Source organism: Anas acuta, chromosome 1 (assembly GCF_963932015.1).
Source record: "Anas acuta chromosome 1, bAnaAcu1.1, whole genome shotgun sequence".
Taxonomy (NCBI): domain Eukaryota; kingdom Metazoa; phylum Chordata; class Aves; order Anseriformes; family Anatidae; genus Anas; species Anas acuta.
In genome coordinates this window covers 15,241,508-15,256,479 of record NC_088979.1, presented here as the reverse complement: position 1 = coordinate 15,256,479, position 14,972 = coordinate 15,241,508, and the positions used below count along the sequence as shown (strand labels likewise).

General features: G+C 38.7%; 1 long non-coding RNA gene across 2 annotated transcripts; it reads right to left on the bottom strand.

Annotated features, from left to right (window-relative positions):
* Positions 1-656: 656 nt before the first annotated feature.
* LOC137850071 (uncharacterized) lies at positions 657-13,839 on the bottom strand. Of its 2 annotated transcripts, none has more exons than XR_011092236.1 (4): positions 13,752-13,839; positions 8,397-8,583; positions 5,971-6,036; positions 657-2,314 (listed from the first exon to the last, which is right to left on the bottom strand). It is a non-coding gene; the product is annotated as an uncharacterized lncRNA (long non-coding RNA). The 2 variants fall into 2 exon arrangements; XR_011092237.1 differs by lacking the exon at positions 13,752-13,839 and adding an exon at positions 13,055-13,507.
* Between the last annotated feature and the right edge of the window lie 1,133 nt (positions 13,840-14,972).

Here is a 14,972-nt window from a genome sequence, read left to right as displayed (position 1 = left end):
GGACATCCCTTTGGCCTGTCTGGGTCAGCTCTTTGCTGTGTCCTCTCCCAAAACCTTGTGGAGCCCCATGTATCTCATTGGCAGGGCAGTACATGGAGCTGGCCTTTACAAATCCAAAACAGCATTTTGTGTTTTTTCTATGAAGAAAATTAACTCTGTCCCAGCCAAAACCATGACAACAAGTCATAGTGACTGCTTGGATAAATCAGGAAATTTTGGACAGAATAGTTAGAATTTAGTTTTCTTCTAATTTTGTTTTAGTTTTGCTGAATTCTTTTTTTGTAGTATGATTCCAATAATGTTTATCTTGCTAAGTACATTTTCCCATGAATTGTGTTTCCCATTATTATACTTAATTTAAGATTATTGTATCTTTTCCTCTAAGTAAATTCCTTGTAAGTAAGGATATCTAGAAATTAATAAAGAAAATAAATCCCAAATTAATGATAAACTCCACACACAAACTATTGTGAAATATTGAACATTATTGCACACATGAAGCAGGATAATACTTCCTGACTAGCTGAACCTATTTGAGTTCTTCTGAGTTATGGTGAATATGAGGTCCTGGAACTACATTTTCCACTTATGACACATCATTCAATCCTGATTCACAATGGTGAGCTTTATCAAGTTTATTGATGATTTTACTGGAGAGGAGCACCATTTTCTCTTTTTGTATATTTTTTTCATCTCTTTTTTTAGAACGATATTCACAAAATTAAATAAAGTGATGTATTAATTAAGTTAGGACATCCAAATTAGGTTAATCAACACAGAAATATGAATATGGTGCTCAACATATGTAACAATGCATGATTTTTCATGTTATTCCCTTAGATACACAGGTATAATAAATTTCACTGACAGCTGTACATACACCAAAGAAAAAAATATTTCATTTATTATGCTGGATAGCAAAATGTGTTGCCCCTTAATGCTCTCGTTGATTTCAAACTCATCAATATTTAGTTTATTTGTTAATATATATAGATTAGAAACAACAAAAAACAACCTCTACTTCTTATTTGAAATCCAGATTCAAACAACGGTTCTCAAAAAAGGGAAGGTCGAGTTAAAACACAGGTATGAAATCATTATGCTATAAAATTTAATAGAAAAACTATTCAAAGTAGACCCCTGGAGAAAGAGAAGCTTGTGTAAGTCTTATGAAAAGAGACAGAGAATCCACAAAGGTCCTGTACGACACCTTAAAGAAGAAAGCAGAAAACATCACACCATATCTGTAAATGTACAATTTTTTGGAACCTGTAATATTGACTTTCTGGAAGAGTTACTAAATAAAATTATGACATTAATGACAACTCAGCCTGACCAGCAAGGATTTGGTTACATTTTGTATCCTGTACCTATGCATCCATGTTAGACACTTAAGGGATGAAGCAATGTTTTAAGATGCCCATTTTCCCCTCAATTAATGATGGAAGGGTGATAGTTTAAAATAAGTTGCCTGCAGTTCTCTGGGATTAATTGCAATCTATGGTTATTCATACAGAAAATTAAATGAACCAGTTTGTATAAGAGAAAAATGGAACCTAAGGTTTCTTGCCCAGTGGTTTTGATCATATTAAGGACATGACTGCATTATGTGTGTATATACATGTATGCACATATACTCAACATTTGTCTCAAACTGTCTTGAACTGCAAGTAGTAGAAACAAAGAATTATCATGACAGCCTAGTTACCTCATCTACAAATGAACCCATGTCTGAAATGACAGAGCATATATATACTAAATGCTGGCTTCATCCTTTTGCTCTTTATAGCCAAGACTATAGGTTGTAAATGCCAGTCAAGTGATTGATTGCCATCGGACCCTAAAAAAACCTGCAAGCAATATGAAACTTTCTGCGGGCAGTGACCAGCAAAAATACAGACAAAAGGATCCCATACTGATATTTGTTGTCCAGATGCAGTCAAAGTGGTAGCATTATATACAATTCTGCTCTCTTCTGAATATCTAGGAGAAGAAATAATCACTCTCTCATTTGTGAGCGATGGCTGTGAGTAGTAGTGACTCTTGAATATTGATCACTGCATAGAAGACTTGGAGCTTCACACAGTGCCAAGAAACAGAGTTTTAATTCCCATAACTGTGTTCTACTTTTTTTTTTCTACTTTTTTTTTTTTTTTTTTAATATGGAGTCCAGAACAGGTTTTTTTGGAAACGCTGATTTGCAGAGTGCAGGCAGCATTACAAGGACTGCGAGCTGAGTTTTCTGGTTTGAATTTACAGCTATGCCATTGAGTCTCTCTCATGAGTCTCTCATTTCCTGACTTGTCCTCTCCAGCTGTAGATAAATAAAAAGGTAAAGCCCAACATAAAATTCTCAGCAGAAAAAAAAAAATGGTAAGAAGATACTGAATCCAAGGTAAACCCAAATGAATAAGGGCAATATTAATCACCAAAGTCAACCTGGCTCTTCACAGGTGGTTGCTGGTTGAAACAGTGGAATCATCATCACTGACAATGTGTTGCAATTTTCTGCCAGATTACCCATAATAGCTACCTACAATGGGAAGGTTTCATACAACCACCATCAGGTATCAACATCATGAGACCACCTATTCCAATATATCTCTCAATGTGGTTCTGTTGCCAACATGAAAGCAAGTCATTTCTAGCCTTCTCCTGAAAACTTTCAAGGATGGAAAATATACAGAATCTCTGGGTAATTTGTTGCAGTTTTGTGCTCTCTTCCCAATTAAAATGTTTTCCTATGATTTCCTAAAAGTGAAAGATTTGACTTGTTCTACTTATTTAGTCTTAATGAGGTAGATCGAGAAAAGACTAGCAAAACTTTAACTGGCTGTGGGTGAAATTTAGCTGCAACAAAATTGTACTTACTCTTGTAAGAGAACTAACATTGAAAAGAAGAGCAGCATTAAGTGCTTCCAATTAAAAGTATATTTCAAATGAAGGTGCAGTCCTACTTTCAAGGACAAGTTTAGAACTATCAATCCCCTGTGGATGGAATACATTCAGCACCTTTAAACAAGGGGATTAAGAAACAAGATTTCAAGACTCAATCTTTCCCTCAGTATTTCCTGGAATTAATTTAGGTTGTTCCATATTCAGTATGTATTTACTGACTCCTAACACAGAGTTTGGGATTCTGTACCAAGCGCAACTACACCTAAAAAAGTTTATCAGTGTTTACTGGTTGTCAATTAGTCACTTCACTGAGGTACAACTGAGGAAAAAAAAAAGCTTTATACCAAATAAAACTCAGGATTTTCCATGGGACAGGAATGGTGAAAGTAGACGCCAAGATTTAAATGAATATAATAACATTTTAAATGATAACATTAGGCATGTATTCCACAGGGACAAGTCATGAAACATAATTAACAATCATATGCTTTGAAATCCTTTCATAACAAGCACAATGTAACCGTAAATCAGAATGATTTTTTTATAAAATGCAATAAAAGTAATTCATCCCTGACCCAACTGCAGTAGGTTTATTCAGGGACTAAAATATGTTGAATGGAAACACGGATAATTATTTCATTGACATTAGAAGATAAATAAACTATCACTTGTATCTGCAAGTTTCAAACAATAATTCAGTCTAACTACCTTTGACAAAGACTGTACAAGTACTATAACCCATTATTCTAAGTATCTGTAGAGATGCAAATCTTACATTTGCACTTTTGATGCATATGCAAGAACACATTCTTATTTTTGGCAAATGCAACTTCACAACTCCATGTGTCAATAATTTAATAAAGTAACTGTGGAAAAATTAATCCTTAAAATAAAGTTAAACATTGTTTTGTATTGAAGCAAAGACTTTACCAGGAGCATGAGCTAAGTGTGCAACCTTGAGAATCCTTCTCCTTATCATGGTTTTGGCTCGGACAGAATTATTTTCCTTTGTATGGGTTCTCACAATGCTGCATTTTGTATTTTTAATGAAAATAATATTGATGACACAGGAATGTTTTGGTTGTTGCAGAGCAGCACTCACACAGAGCCAAGGACTCTGAACAGTCGTTCAGCTCCTGGTGCTGCCCTGCCAGCGAGGTACCTGAGGGTTCACAAGGACCTGGGATGGGACACAGCCAGGACCTGACCCAAACTGGCCAAAGGCATGTCTCACACCATGTGGTGTCATGCTCAGCTATAACAGCAGAGGCAAAGAAGAAGGAAGGGGTGGACATTTGGAGGGTTGGAGGAGGTGTCATTTTTCTTCCCAAGTAACCACTACACATGATGTGCCCTGCTTTCCTGGAGGTGGCTGAACACCTACCTGCTGATGGGAAGCAGTGAATGAATTCCTTGGTTTGCTTTGCTCACATGGCTTTTGCTTTACCTAGTGAACTGTCTGCATCTCAACCCATGACTTCTTTCACTTTTCCCTTTCTGATTCTATCCCCCATCCCACCAGGGGAAAGCAAGTGAGTGGCTGTGTGGGGCTGAGCTGCCTGCCAGGGATAAACCACAACAGTCCTACACAGGAGAGAGTAAGAGAAGCAGATTACATTTTTTCAATTTTACTTTTATTTCTGCAATTAGTCATTTCTAAGAATCGCTTATATGAAATAGATTTACAATAAGTGAATCTTAACTGTTGCCCAGTACTGCTGAATAATTTTTGACTGAATATTGTGCTATTGTGAATTCATCAATTCATTGATTTAACTTCAGTTATCTCAGTCTGGAGGACTGCATTATTCAAATTTACCTAGTTCAATTACAGTTAGTGCTAGTGTGTTAGAATTTTAATTTCATTTTGATAGATTTTGATTTTGCATTATTTTGCTATACAGCCTATAAGAAGGACAAAAGTTCTGTGGTTTTGTTGTTGCTGTTATTTTTTTTTCATTACAAATTGTAATAAGGATGACCAAACTGAGAAAACAAAACATAAACTTGGGCAATAATTTGTCACTCTCCTCCATTTTGCCTCAAAACCTCTGTAAGTACATGCCATCAACAGAAAGTTACAACTTCAGAGAAAGAAATTATATTTGACTAATCAGGAAGTAATATTCAATCACCTTGTTTCCTACGTGAGTTAAATAAGCAAACAAACAAACAAACAAACAAATAGAATGAGCAATTCAGAGAACTGCAAACATCCATGATCATATTCATCAAAATTAATTCCTCTTAGTTGAAAGTTAAACCTAAATGGCAGTTGTCATCCAGCCTATATCAGTAGAGAGAAATATGAACCTTCATATAGTATTTTAGTCTATACTATGAAAGCTGTCTAAATAGGCATAGGTATTTGTTCTAACATGAGGGTGACCCTGTCTCCATTAGCTGTCAGGCCAAATAATGAGATGAGATTAGATATTTAACTTGTTTTTACAGAAGCTGGACAAGGTGGAGTCCATGCCTAATATGCATAATTCCATAGAATTTCTAAGTTTTATGTATTCATAGAAGTTGGTCAGAAATGTTAAAAAAGCATAATTTTTCACTGTGTCTAATTTCAACCACAAATTAAAACATACTTACGTAATGAAATTAGAAACCTATTTCCACTCGTATATCACAAGAAAAATACAGGACATTTTAAAAGCAGTCATGAAGCAGCACTATAAATTTTAAGGTATAAGTTCAGTGGGAACTGAGACCTGACTAAAAACAGCAATACCTGATCTTTGGGCTGAACTTCTGATGAACACAACTGTTATATGCATACGGTGCAAACACTTTCCACTGGACTTTACCACATCGCACAAAAACCTAGGACTATCGATAAATGGAACAAAGAACTTTTCGTCATGGCTGATCTGGGTTATAATAAACAGAAGGACTCCCCAGGGTTTCAGTGAGAGCAGAATGTACTGAAATTCCTGTGATCCCTGACTGGACTGGAGACATTTCATGGATTCCACTCAAAGGGTTTTGTGATGAGCCACAAAATTATAGCCTCACTGCCCATCTGGAACTATCAGAAACTGCAAAATAGAATAAAAAAATTACCTGGACTTTTCCTTTAAACTTTGAATTAGGATGAAGATCCATGCAGTTTCTTCTGGACTGCTTTATCTGCATTAAAATTAAGACTGATTACTAGACAAACTGTTTTTGCTATCCTATAAATATCTCTCTTTCAGTGGCAGCTTCTGTGAAGGAATTTATGTTTTTTCCTTGAAGAAACTTATTTTAATTCTTTCCTACTAAGAAAATGCCTTCATAATCAAAAATCCTTAGCAGAGCTTTTGTCATAAGCAAATATTAACTTTATTTTACATTCATTTTTGAAGGATTAAGGTTGCCTATTGAAGTTATGGGGGAGAAAGCTCAAACACAAATTGGTTTAAATCACTGAAACTTCTATAATACATAAAGAACAAACAAAGCTGTAGTTTATGCTAGTTACAAGTAATATTCACTTTGGCTGGCAGAAATATAACTAACATGTTAACTTATGAGTTAGAATACAAATTCATGGCAACTGCGATTACAGTCAGTAGCAACAGCAGAGCAGTATTTCACTATCTGACAGCTTATGCTAATATTTACTTTGGATTTAAATGCTGTTGCTGCTTCTCTGCCTGTTCTTCCCTCCCTGTCAGGATGCAGGTAACTTTTCCTGTAAAGTAACAATGATCATAAAGCCTAGGGACCAGAGCATGCCATCTTAAGATAGCTCTTCCAGCCACTGAGCTGAGATGCTCTGACCAGCATAGACCACAGTCTCCCCTTGTTTGCCAATTCCAACCCATTTATTTCCTGCAAGCACATAGTATATAGCAGCTGCTGCCTTTATCTTTGTTTGAAGACCATGAATACTTTCTTCTGGAATCATCTCAGTTTGTCACTGATCCATCCATATAGGTAGCAGAAGACCTGCTTACATCCCACGCCATCTTTGCACTGGCAGATTATACTAGCAGGCACCACAGAGCTACACTGCTTTAACCTTTTCATGAAAGGATTCAGACGGCTGAACTTGCAGAATCAATTTTATGTGCTTGTGAGATAATGCAAACCTTTTGCACAAGTTCCATGCAGCCCGTGGAGAGGCCCCTGGTGGAGCAGGCTGTCCCCCTACAGTCCATGGGTCCCACATGCGGCAGATCTCCACGCTGCAGTCCCCCCATGGGTGGAGGAGCCCCCGGTGGAGCAGGTGGATGTGGCCTGGAGGAGGCTGCGGCCCATGGAGAGCCCCCGCAGGAGCAAGCCCCGGGCCGGAGCTGCAGCCCGTGGAGCCCACGCAGGAGCAGGGGGTCTGGGGGGAGCTGCCGCCCACCCGTGGGGGACCCGTGCTGGAGCAGTTTGCTCCTGGGGGATGGACCCCGTGGGACGGAGCCGTGTGGGAGCAGTTCTTGAAGAGCTGCAGCCTATGGGCAGCCCCCACAGGCTCAGTTCGGGAAGGACGACATCCTGTGGGAGGGACCCCATGTGGAGCAGGGGCAGAGACCAAGTGCTATAGACTGACTGCAGCCTCCATTTCCCATTCCCCTCTGCTGTTTGGGTGAGGAGGTGGAGGAGGGTGGGTAAAGAGGAAGGTGTCTTTTTTTGGTTTTACTTCTCACTGCTCAAGTCCACTAGTGATAGGCAATAAATTATAATGATCTCCCTACATTAAGTCTGTTTTACCTGTGACAATAATTGCTGAGCGATCATTCTGTCTTTATCTCAACCCTTGAGTCCTTCCATCATATTTTCTCCCCTTTTTACTTTGAGGAGGGTGAGTGAGAGAACATTTGCGGTGGAGTTCAGCTCTGAAGCAGCATAAAACCACCACACAAGCCAGCCCTGCCTTTTCTTCTCCACCCCTCTTACTCTAGGGAAGCTCTCCAGTGCCTCCTGTCCACCTTTCTTCAGACTGCAAATGTTCCAAGCCCTGTTCCCCACCTATAATTGATCCTTGACTTTCTCCTCCCTACCCCCTGCCCCAATATACATCCTCCTTCTTTTCTGAAGTGGCAGCTAACCACAGTACATGCAAGAGTTGAGGGCTGAGGGTAATCCAACAAGCACATTGGATGTCATCTCTTCATCTTAGTCCACATGGGCTACCAAACTTATTCTGAGCCTCTGTAAGAGGTGGTGTATAATTTTGTAGCAGAGGTCCAGCAGCCTATGATCATACTGAAAAGATTATCAAGGCTTAACATTTAATGAACCCAGCTATTCTGAGATTAATGTGTCACAACAGAGAAGCTTGTGTACATGCAAGTACGTTCAATGTAATGTATTTAGTGTTTTCTCTCAGGGTGACTTGTAGGCTGATGCACAGTTATAAAGGAAAGTGTTTAAAAGAAAACAGCATCATCAGAGTCCAAAATAAACTATAAACCCAATTCACAAGATTTACAAGAATTGTAAATGTATATATATTCATGTATGCAAAATAAATAGATATTAAAAATAGTAATCAATAGTAATCAATATGTTACCTGTGAAACTAAGTGCAGTATATGTTTTTTCCTAGGTGGATGGACTGTCAAGTCTTCGGTGAAGGGATGAGAGTGCACAATGCAAGACATAATTTGTCCCCGAGGGTAATAACTGCTATATGAAGATAGAATCAGGCAGTGCTCTGAGTAGACACATATCAAGTTGGACTTCTGTGCCCATTAACAGCTGGAAGGAGAAGAGAGTCCTAATTAGCAAGAGTGTTGGAGGTTTTTAAAAATAAAGGTCAAAAAACTTAGTGGCTGACTGAATAAATTGGAAGTTAAAATCATATTGTGTTCTACTGCTGTCTTCTTGTGAATAACCCATGTCATAGGAAAGACACTGAAAGAACCAGGTAGAAGGGATGGTGTTTGGAGTGTGAATAAGTATAAACTAGAGCAGATTTTTAACCCCCTGTTCCCTTTACTGCTTCCCATGAGATTTAATCCTATATACTGGGCCTATCACAGTAGATACAACTTTCATATTAAAATTTTTTGAGTGTCAGTAACCTTCAAGGTCTTAAACATTAAAAATTGCCTCTCCCAGGAGCTGGAACAACATGAAAATTTGGTTCTTGTGAAATTTTAGCAGTGGTGGTACTTCATCCTGCTTGTGATTCAGCTCAGAAAACATAGAGTGGCCATGGGATTGGATCAGTAGATAAAAAAATGCAACCTCCGTTTTCCCCCAGGATTCAGGTCCAAAACTCACGTATCCTGAGACACCAGACACCCAAAACAAACAGGAGTTTAAAAAGACAGGAGATGAACTATGTAAAGATAAGATTTATAAAAATTTCTCTTCCTGTTGCTACCCACTTCTCTGATTCATTATCTCCCAATTACATTCTAAAAAAAAAAAAAAAAGGGGGGGGGGGGGGTGGAGGGGTCTCTAGAACTGTGCCTTAAATTTAGAACTATGCAAAAACTTAGAACATTTCCCCAATACCAGTCAAATTAATTACTTGATCACCTGTAAGTATTCTGCTATAGGAGATACTCATCTTCAATTAGTGCTCTAAACAATACACCTTTCTAGCCTCAGGTATTAGTAACTTCAGGGCAGAAGCAAATGGTCTTTTCTTTAGTGTCAGAATGGTCGTTCTATAAAAATATGCCATGCTTCAGGTAGATCAAAGTTTATTTCAATACATGTCATAGCAGATAAGCATTTAGATATTCACTGAGAGCAGAAACAGGAGGCTTAGTCAAACATATAAAACAGATCAAGAGGCCATAGCTATGTGACTCTTCCGGGCTAGCAGGGATCAACGGTGTCTTCAGTGGCAGTAAGTTAATTTGGAGCAATACAATAGAAGCTTGCAATCACTCATAATGCGACAGGCTATTTTCCATTAATTTTGCCAGGAACAGGAGAGTACAAAAGGTCAGCTTTTCTCAGGATCAAGTGTGATGTATGACAGAGGAGAAAGTCAATTTAGCTTAAACAGGAGTTGCCCTTACTGCCCTTAATGTCTCTACAAAACTGTACTTTTTATGCTTTAAAATTCCACAGTTTTCACAATAAGAGCTTTATTTATTTATTTTTAAATTTATTTTTATTTATTTTTAAATATGCTATGAGGTAGAATAAAAAATGGACATCTCTGTCCTGAAATAGCACTGGAAGGGCTACTTTCCCCATGCAGCTACCACGTCACCAATACCAGAGGATTGCCTAGCTTGTAAGACAATTAATTTTAAAAGCTTACAGTAAAATGTTTAGGTAAAACAATGACACATAGGTTGTCATTTTGAGCAGCTTTGTATTAAAACTATTCCTCATGAGGGAAGCAGACGGGCAAGCACCGAACTCCTCTCTGGTGATCAGCGATAAGACCTGAAGAAATGTCTGGAAGCTGCAACAAGGATGGTTCAGGCTGGATATCAGGAAAAGATTCTTCAAGAGGGTGGTTGGGCACTGGAACATGTTCCCCAGGAAAGTGGTCATGGCATCAAGCCTGACGGCATTCAAAAAGCATTTAGACAATGCTCTCAGATACATGGTCTGATTTTTTGGGTGGTCCTTTGGGGACCCAGGAGCTAGACTCAATGATCCTTGTGGGTCCTTTCCAACTCAGGATATTCTATGATTCTAATTTTGTATCCTATTCTACTCACTTCACTTTAAGGGACATAAAGACAAAATGTAGAGCAGGTATACAGGGGAAAATAAAAAGAAGAGGTTCAGAAACCTATACGGAAAGTTCAAGATCTGCTTTGACTAAGCTGGCAACATTACAAATGTTGTGTATTCCAAAAGAAAAAGTAATACTTCTCCAGGACTGCTAGAAGTAGGACCAGGTGAAGCAAGATTGACCTTTAACAAAGCAGTTTAGAGTTAGAAAGTTTCTTTAATACCAATTTAAGGTTGGATAAACAGCAGAGCAGACTAACTAAGAATGATATAATATTATCTTCTTTAGATTTAAAATAATAACAATAAAAAACATCTATTAGAGATTGACTGTGGATGTTTATAATTCTTTAGTGCAGAGAAAGGTCCCAAGGCAATTTTTCTGTCCTGTGATAACAGCAAAGAATCATCAAAATCTGATTTTTCACATGGTCACTACTATTAGGTTATGTGATTTGAAGCTCATCCCCACACACATGAAGGAGCAGAGGGGTACACTGGCAGGCAGGGAAGCCCCAGTCACCTCCTTAGGCCACCAAACACCTACCACCATGGAGGGGGTGACCGCCTAAAGGGCTGTTGAACTCATTATATAATGCATGGGAAAAGCATTTGGGGACTGTAGAAGACGTAACAAATGGAATGATTATTTCAGAATTTAGCATCAGACCTAGAACATCTCCATTAAAAATGGCAACTAACACCTTGCATTTATTATTGTATAAATTCAAATTTAAAATTGTGTAAATTATTGCATAATTTATTATTGTATCATTTATTATTGTGTAATGTATTATTTATTATTAAAAAATTCTCCCTGAAATTTTATAAGCTCCTCACTGTGCTGCTAGCTCTCATAGATTTATCTTGGAGGTCCTGTAGTTTGGTGTTTTTATTAGAACTGAGCTGGAGGGCTTAAGAAATTATAACAGAAGCTCTTTTTTTTTTTTTTGTAAAAAAAGACATAAAGCCAGCTTGACCCTTGAAGCCTAAAAATGTTAATGCACGAGTTACAGAAATCAGAAAACCAAGGAAAGAAGTAAGGGTACTTATTATCTTCTGAAAACTTACAACACTGTAGTCATTCATGCACATTCATGCACACTTGGAACTGGTGGTACTGTGTACACTTCATTTTAAGCATCAAACGTATTGTGATCATCTGGCCATTTATTTTCCCCTGAATTGCCAGGAGCTTGTCACCACTGTCCTACTGAGAATTGACTCTTCAGTGAAAACCTCCGGTTCTGCATAATGAAATAGGACAAAACACCACCATCCATGGAAAGAGCTGGCAAGCTTTATAAACCTCTTATTTGGGACTGTTATTCTTTGTGATTGATAGCCTGTCTACTTAATTAAATAGGCCTGCAGTCTTTAGCTCACTTAACCTTACTCTGACAAACTCTAGTGCCAACTTCCATTGCTTCCTCAGAGTAATAACCTTACTGGGTTTGTTATTCAAAAGTCAGTGCTTGGTCTTATAGGGGTTTTTATTTGGGATACATCCCTGACTTCATGGCTGTAGAAATGGGCTACTGGAGAGTGCTTATTGGAGCCATTCAAACCATTCAAACCATTCCATTCATACCATTCAAACATCTGCATTTAAGGTATTCTAAGGAAAGCAACTCTGGGATAACCAGAATTGTATCCACACTGCAGGTACTCTATAGGGCAATGTAAGAAGAAGTTTCAAAGGCACTAAAGACCAGCCATGGGCATAAGACTTTCCCAGAGAAAAGTCATTGACACAGCAGATATTGAAAATCCTCTTTAGTGTTATCGAAAATTGTCATTTGCCATTTTAGAAGTTAAAAACACAGCAAAAACCTTGTGAGTCAAACTTTGGGTTCAACCAAAGCAACTTTTTATTATCATCCAGATGGAAATATTTGTCACTCTGTTTACTTCTAAAAATAGATACACCCAATACAGTCTCTCTGGGAACAAGTACATAGAACAAATACACAGAAGTGGTTAACATAATGAACTGCAGCAGAAAAGGAGATGCACCCTGCTATTGACTGCTCGAACCACAGGTCAAATGTATAAATGGGAGAAACTCTGAAAACTAAAGGCTCAGAGTAAAGTGGGAGTTGAAATGTTAACAAACTTTTCTTTTAGGTACCATAAGGAGGAACAAATGAGCTTTCCTTTTTGTTGTATGACAGGACAAGCACAAACTGAGCTCAAAAAACACTCCCTGACACTGAGAATTAAACCTAAAAATTAAGAAGGCATGTTGTAGTTCAGATTTTAAGGAATATTTCCTTTTCTGTGTCCATGCACCTTTTATAAAACAAAAACGGCCCCCAGCATGAAGCAAGAGTTCTTTTGCAAAGATTTATAGTAAAGACATGATTTTATCATGGACATATATCACAAAGTCTGGTATATACTCCACTCTGGTATGTCCTAAAATCTGAAGAATAATCTAAAATCCATTACATTTTCCAAGCTGAAACACAGAAGCCAAAGGCAAACTGAAGCCAAGTGAATTTCCATTGTAACTCACCTAGGGATGGCAGTCTTGCGTGACAGATCTGCTGCATTCCTGTTATTTTCGGTGCTTAATGCCTCCCTTAGTCCAGTTTTCTTTCCCCAGAGCAGGAACTATATTATTTATAACAACTATTGGTGTCAGAATTATACTACTGTCCAGAGGCACCAGAGCAAGAGAAAGCAAGAAGAAAATATAGCATTTGACAAAAAAAGTAAGAGTTGAATCTTGAGCTGGGTCAAAAGCCTAAACAGAAAGTAAAGGTAGGGTGCAGGAGACAGAGCTGAAGCCTTAATGGCAGCTGTTGGGATGTCACATACTTAAAAGAAACAGAAACTGAATTCTGTTAAAAATTGAACCTAAAAAGAGAGCAAGCTTTAGCCTTACTTACTGCCCCACTTGTTTAAATTACACTGGGTAAAGCCTTTTGCAAGAACAACTTTAATGAGCTTCACTCCTAAGCAAGACAGATATGCCATTTCAGCATGTCAGAGCAAGGCATAGCAGAGGCAAGTTCAGCTGTTTTCCCTCCATTTAACATTCAGGAAAGTTGGAAACCATTGTCTTAGTTATGTGATATCTCTGAGCTATCAGCTAACTCGTCCTTTCCTTGGTCTTATCATTCAAAACAAACAAAAAATAAATAAAATCACTGTGTTACTGCATAACTGTTGCTGACTTAGCACAGAAAGATCCATTTGGCTGTTCTTACCCCCCGTTGCCTTGCAGAGTCCGAGCCTCTACAAATATGTATGCTGTGGCTCCTGCTCCCCCTTATGCATCATTAAGAGAAACCCTACAGGGCCCTATCACTGTAAGGTAATGAACCTGCCACTCACACCTGTAAGACTTACTGAAGGCAGGGGGTATCACAGAAAGCCTGGCCTGAACTGCTGAGTTTTGGTCCCCAAGGAGGCACCACCAGGAAGAGAAAGCCCAGCTGAGTTCTGTGTGTGTGGTTTGCATCCAGGAAGGTACTTCTTTTCCTTAACCTGAACTCATTCAACATGAAATTGAGAAACAGTAATGCGGAGACTTGATGCAAACTGCAGACACCAGGATTGGGTATCTGTATACAATGTTTGCCCAGCAGAGCCCTGTGTACCATTACGGAATGCAGAGATATAATCAGTACAGCCAAGGAAGCCTCAGACAGCTTCCACACATCATTTCCAGGCCAGTGTGAAGGTAGGTGGTGCCACTAGAGATCACGTGTGTGGAGGTACATGAGCCATCTGCACAGGGCAGCTGGACCTGCCAGAGCAGAGCAATGCAATCTCCAGAGCTCCTCAGACATCACTATGTGCCCACACGTAGGCAATGCAATTCAGCCTCAAGTTTTCCCACTGCACAGATCTTAAACACCCAGTCCACATGTAGATACCATCATATAAACATCTACAGGGAAGTTTCTTAACATATCTACATGCAAACACCTAAAGTGCCATTTCAGCTTTTCACTCAAGGAAAAGCCTAGGCTTCAGTTGTTTTTTTGGTTTTTTTTTTTTTTTTTAATTGAGACAATGAATCCAGGAAGAGGAACATCTTTCTCTGAAAATATTCTAATTATCCTGAGCTCCTACATATCTAGCATTTTAGAGAAGAGCTGATCAATACACTTCTCTGGGGACAGAATTCCTTTGAAGAAAAGTATCAAGAATAAGCAAAAAGATCAGGTTTGCTGGAGCTTTGCTGGCACGATCTGCTTATACCATGTGGCTCAGTTGTTGCCACGTCGTACAACTATACGAGGCTCTCCACACAGCCAATTTAAAGCGGGAATTACAAACACGGCCTAGTGGAGGAGCTTCATTGAAGAAGGGTGACTGATAGGGAGGCAGACAACTCATTCACCACACTGGCAGCCAACTCAAAATCTCAGTCACACCAGAGTGTATGCAATTAAGGGTCGGTCACTCTCACACTTGCAGCA